This window comes from Capsicum annuum, chromosome 9 (assembly GCF_002878395.1).
Source record: "Capsicum annuum cultivar UCD-10X-F1 chromosome 9, UCD10Xv1.1, whole genome shotgun sequence".
NCBI classification, from domain to species: domain Eukaryota; kingdom Viridiplantae; phylum Streptophyta; class Magnoliopsida; order Solanales; family Solanaceae; genus Capsicum; species Capsicum annuum.
In genome coordinates, this window is record NC_061119.1 from 6,473,938 (window position 1) to 6,480,333 (window position 6,396).

Here is a 6,396-nt window from a genome sequence, read left to right on the forward strand (position 1 = left end):
TGGAGAGTCAAATGATGATTTCTCTACTCATTATTGTTTTAAAATACTTTTGAATTATTAATTATCACAATTAATAATGCTTTTATGCAATTTCTAAACCTGAAAATTTATTTAATGAAACATATTATTTCAAGTTTATATAAAAAAATAACTTATTCAAATCTTGTACAGCTATGAATCTAGTCACATACTAAATTGAAATAAAACTTTTCCCACTCTCCCTTCGCTCCCAGATCTCTTAAATATTCATTAAACTAAGGCAATTTCTCTCATAAAAAATATCCCTTTTTCCCAACCCTCTTTGTTTTCCTTTCATCTTTTCCCAGAGAAACTCTAAGCCTGCAATGGTTAATTTCTCTTCTTGTCCAGCCAGAAAGGAGTGCAACAATCTTATATTCACAAATAGAAAAGGTCTGAAACAAGGTGACCCCATATCTGCATTTCTGTTTGTCCTTGCTATGGAGTACTTTTTTTTTTTTTTTTTTTAATAAGACATCACCTCAGGTTGTGGTGCCTTTGGTGAGGGGGGTTAAGCTTGACCTCTACCATGTCTATTAATCAACAAGATCCACGAAAAAGATCCACAAAAAAGAGTGAGGAAGGAGTAGCCAATACAATCTCCCTCTTTACCAAAGCATATATAAGTCAACTTACAAAGAAATTACATTTTTCATATTTTTCCTCATATAAGGTAATTGCTGCTTGTCTAGTTGAATTAAACCTTTGATATCTTGAGGAAGGTATTGCCAAGAGTAAGAAAAAAAAAGGTTTCATTTCCACTAGTAGAGGCCATTTTAGCAAAGTAATCTGCTACCAAATTAGGTTCTCAGTAGAAATGGTTGAAATCGACGCTGGTATTTATAACACTATAGTTAGTATCATAAATGATACGCTGGTATTTATAACACTATAGTTAGTATCATAAATGATCTTCAGATTGAGATTAGCGGTACCTTTGTTTTTCAGCACTTGAACAGACTATTAAGTACAATAAAATAACAACCTGATTTCAGCTTCGATTTGCAGATGACCTCTTACTAATTTGTTGGGGTGATCTGCAGTCTATGTTGTTGCTTCATAATTGTTTCACAGTATTTTTAAATGCTTCTGGTTCGGTAGCTCACGCAGACAAAAGCTCCCTTTACTTTTGTGGTGTTCATTTGAGTATACAAGAGTCCATTTTTCAACCTTTGGGGTTCACTAGAGGATCCCTTTCTTCTAAATACCTTGGCATACCTTTTACTGCCAAGAAGACTACTATCCTCCAATATAAGACACTCCTAGACAAGATGATTGCTAGAGTAAAATCTTTGACATATAGGAACCTATCATATGCTGGCATAGTGCAGTTGATTAAGACTATTATTTTATCAGAAAAATTCCAAGTATAAAAGCAGATAATAAAACATAAATATTTTTTAAGATTTATTTTCATTTTAAGCAGGTTGCATTACTGCGGAAATCTCAGATGGCAACCTATTTGAATTAGGGGTTTGGCCCGTCAATCTTAATTTTTCGAATTTTAACTGTTAGCGTGTTTGGTTCCATAGTCAATCTTAGATTCATCTATTTTGGGGAGGTCTAACTCCGTGCTCTTATAATTGCTTACAACTCGACAGGTTCAAGAACCCTTTTCTGACAGAGAACTCTAGATCTTCTCGGACGAGAATTCATGATAATCTGAGCACCAGAGAAATTTCATTCTCCACTTTCAGGTAATCTAGTTCACTAAACCTTCATATCGTCTGATTTTATATTAGATTTTAGCCAAGAGAGTTTGTTGAGTAGTATTAAATTTGACTGACATTTCTAACTTGCTTCATCTCGCCTCGTTAAATTTGTGTTGTATAGATATGTAGTTCATTTCCCTTTGACGAGATCTAATTTGTACTAATGACAATCTTTTCTCATCTCACGTTGTTATATCAGTTCCTTATTTTTTGATTTCACAAGAATTTCTTCTAAAGAAATACTTTTTGAAAAAATAAATTGATTCCAGGAAGTCAATTTTTAATTTTTTTCTTTTTTGGAAAAATGCCGATTTCATGAAGTCGATTTTCAATTGTAAAATAATAAAATGAACTATTGGGATTCACTTGGCATTTTTTCAAAAAATTTAAAAACCGACTTCCTAAAATCGGTTTATTTTTTAAAAAAATATTTCTTTAGAAAAAATTCTCGTGAAGTCAAAAAATACGGACCACATATAACAACATCAAATTAGCATAGATTGTCATTAGTACAAATTAGATGTCATTAAAGGCAAGTGAAATACATATTTATGCAACAGAAATTTAACGAATCGAGATGAAGCAAGTTAGAAATGTCAGTCTAGATTCTCATGTGAGGAAAATCTCAAATCAAATTTTAAATTGCGAATGAATGAGAATTTAATACTACTCAACAAACCCTCTTGGCTAAAATCTAATACAAAATCAAACGATATGGAGGTTGAGTGAAAAAGATTACCTGAAAGTAGAGAAGAGATTTCCCGGGTGCTTAGATTATCGAGAATTCTTTGTCGGAGAGGATCTAGAGTTCTCTGTCAGAAAAATATTATTGAACCCATATACTTCTAAGAAATTATAAAAGCACGTAGTTGGACCTCTCCCAAATAGATGAATCTGAGATTGACACTGGAACCGAGCACGCTAGCAGTTGAAATTCAAAAAAATTAAGATTGATGGGTCAAAATCCTAATTCTGTAATGGGCCAATACCTGAGCTTTCTTCTGTAATGCAAGTCTACAAGCTGCTTAACTTGAAAATAAATCTTAAATTATATTTTTGTTTTATCTACTTTTATACTTAGAATTTATTTGATAAAAAATTCTTGCACTAATTGAATTATGAAAACCTTGAGAGAATCTGAACTGTAACTTAACTAATGTATGGAGAAAATTTTTGTTGGGAGATATAAAAGAGAACGTATAAACAAGAGAGTATTTATGAGAAGTTGTTTTTTGCAATTAAAAAGAGCTGCAGCAGGACATATTAAATAGACTTACAATCAACCACTATTAGCTAAAAATAAGCAACTAAAAAGATTAGTGGATAAACATGCCCACTACTTTTAACTGAACTAAACTATCACTACTTTTACTAACTAAAAACTAGGAACTAATTTACAGCTTTTGAAGCATTAATCAATACTCTCCCTCGCTGCAAAGCTTGTTACTCCCATTTGCAATCTGAAGTACTCATGCTTCCCAACTGGAAGAGCTTTTGTTAGAATATCGGCAACTTGTTCATTTGTGCCCCAATGTTTCAAGACAATGCTTTCACTTGCTACCAAATCTCGTATGAAGTGGTACCGAATGTCAATATGCTTTGTCCTACTGTGAAATGCCGGATTTAATGTCATTGCAATAGTTGCTTTTTGTCGCAATAAATTTCAGTTGAAGCAGCCTTGCTCCTGAAAGACATCAACAAGCAACCTCCTTAGCCAAACCGCGTGATAGGATGATGCAGTAGCAGCAATATATTGTGCTTCAGATGATGACAAGGCCACAATCTCTTGCTTCTTTGAACTCCAAGATGTAACTCATGAACCAAGAGTGAACACATATCCAGAAGTACTTTTTCTGTCATCCAAACACCCTGCATAATCAATATCAGTGAAACCAAACAATCTATAATCTGATGTTTTGGAGTACCAAATTCCAAAATTATTAGTTCCAGCAACATATCGTAGAATCCACTTTACAACCCCAAAATGATGCTTTGTTGGGTTATGCATGAATCCAGAAACCACACTAATAGGAAATGCTATGTCGGGCCATGTGTGCGACAAATAATTCAGACCACCAACTATTCTTCTAAAGCATCAAGCATCCGTCAAACCCGTACCATCATCAGATATGAGTTTCTCATTTACATTCATAGGTGTAGAGGCTATCTTACACCCCAACATATTAAATTTCCTAAGAAGATCAGTTGCATATTTTCTTTGTGAGACAAAAATACCATCTAAAATTTGTTTAATCTCAAGACCAAGAAAATATTGTAACAATCCCAGGTTTGTCATTTCAAACTTTTACATCATGAAAGACTTAAATTCAGCAACAAGAGATTCTTAAGAGCCCATAATAATCATATCATCTACATAAAGACACATAACCAAGAAATCATTTTTACCTTGCTTATTCACATAGAGAGTGGGCTCATTTTTGCTTCTTTCAAATCCATTCCCTAGGAGATAAGTGTTGATCTTGCTATACCATGCCCACAAGGCTTGCTTTAAGCCATATAAAGCCTTTTTCAACTTGCACACTTTACTTTCTTCTACACTCATGACAAAATCTTCAGGTTGAGAAACATAAACTTCTTACTCCAGTTCTCCATTTAAGAATAAGAAGGCAGACTTAACATCAAATTGGTAAACTTTCCAAAAGAATTGAGCAGCAAGAGGTAAGAGACTTCTCACCATTTGAAAGAGTGCAACAGGATAGAATGTTTCATCAAAATCAACTCCTTGATTTTGTGTATATCTTTTTGCAACAAGCCGAGCTTTGTGCTTCTGAATCGATCCATCAACAGAGTACTTTGTGTGATACACCCCTTTTAGGCCTATAATGTTCTTTCCTTCTGGTAAATTAACTAATTCCAGGTTTCATTCTTTTAAAAAACTTTGATTTCTTCCATCATTGCTGGCTGCCACTCTTCTTTTTCAGCTGCTTCTACAAAATAAATAGGATCTGAAACAAGAAGAGAAAATTGACAAGAAGTATATATATTGTTAGAGTATCTGGGATTTGGTTTCTTGTCTCTTGTTGATCTTCTAAGTGTACTTGGCTCTACTGAAGATTCATCGATTATTTAGATGTTACTGGTGCTGACCGTTCAGCAACAAGTGACTTGGGTGAATCATAACTCCTTGCCGCGTTGAACCTAACATCACTGCTTACAATAACTTTGCCACTCTTCGGGTTATACAATTTATATGCTTTGGACTGAGGACTATAGCCCAAAAAAACACATTTTTCTACTTTCACATCAAGTTTAAGACGATATGGAGAACTATCCGAAGCATATGCTAAACAGCCAAAAAGTTTTAGATGGCTTACCCTTGGCTTCCAGCCCTTCCAAGCTTCATATGGAGTTTGATTCAATACTGAATTTTTTGGTGAGATATTGAGAAGATACACCGCCGTCACCACTGCTTCTGCCCAAAATTTCATTGGAAGTTCTACTTCTTTCACATGGATCGAGCCATTTCAAACACTGTTCGATTCTTCTGTTCGGCCACTCCGTTTTGCTCCGATGTGCGCGGTGTTGTCAACTCCCTGTGAATACAATCGTTTTGAAAAAATTCATCAAATTCTTTAGAAGTAAATTCACCACTTCTATGTGAACGGACATCCTTTAAAGAACACCCACTTTGCTTCTCTACTAATGCCTTGAATTTCCTGAAATTCTCAAAGGTTTCAAATTTGAACTTTAAGAAATAAACCAAACTCATTCGACTATAATCATCAGTAAACAACAAAAAGCATAGACTTCCACCTAAGGATCCAATACTCATCGGACCACAAACATCTGCGTCCACAAATTCAAGACAACTTGACACCCTCCAAGCATTATTTATGGGAAATGAGACTCTACTTTGCTTTCCGTAGACACACCCTTCACAGAAATCAAGACCATCAATTTTAGGTAGCCCAACCACCATATTATTTTGACCCCCAATTTCAGTCCTTTAACATTCAAATGTCTATACCTTAGATGCCATAAACTAGTATCACTAGATTTCGCAACTAAATCAAGATTTTGCACACTAGAGACTTCTAAAGGAAACATATGATTTTGTGTCATGGAAATGGTTACAATATTTTTCCCAGATTTCTTATTATAAACAATGCAACCATAATTATCAAACAAAATAGAGTAACCACCAGTTATTAGTTGCCCAACACTTCATATATTATGAGCCAAATTAGGAACATATTGCATATCATGTCAGAGTTTTACATTAGCCTGGGTGGTTTTGATTGCAATTGTAACTTTCCATTCAACCTTCATTGGCTTATTGTCTCCAAGTTGGACCTCAGTTTTCTGGGACTCATCAATTCTTTAAACAGTGACCTTGTTTCGGACATGTGGTTTGAGCACCCACTTTCTATGAACCACACTCTATCAGGACCATCATCAGTAGAAGATTGAGTCATGAATAACTTACTTCCTTCTTCAACTTCCTCTGTGAAATTTGCTTGCTTTTGGTCGTCCCTCTACTTGGTCCAACAATCAACTTCTATGTGACCCAACTTCTTGCAATATCTGCACATAATGTTGTTTTTGTTTTGACGTTAGTCACCAAATTTGCCTCTTCATCTACCATTTCCACGACCTCGACCTTGGTAACCACCTTGTCCTCTGCCTCGGCCACCTGAATATTCTG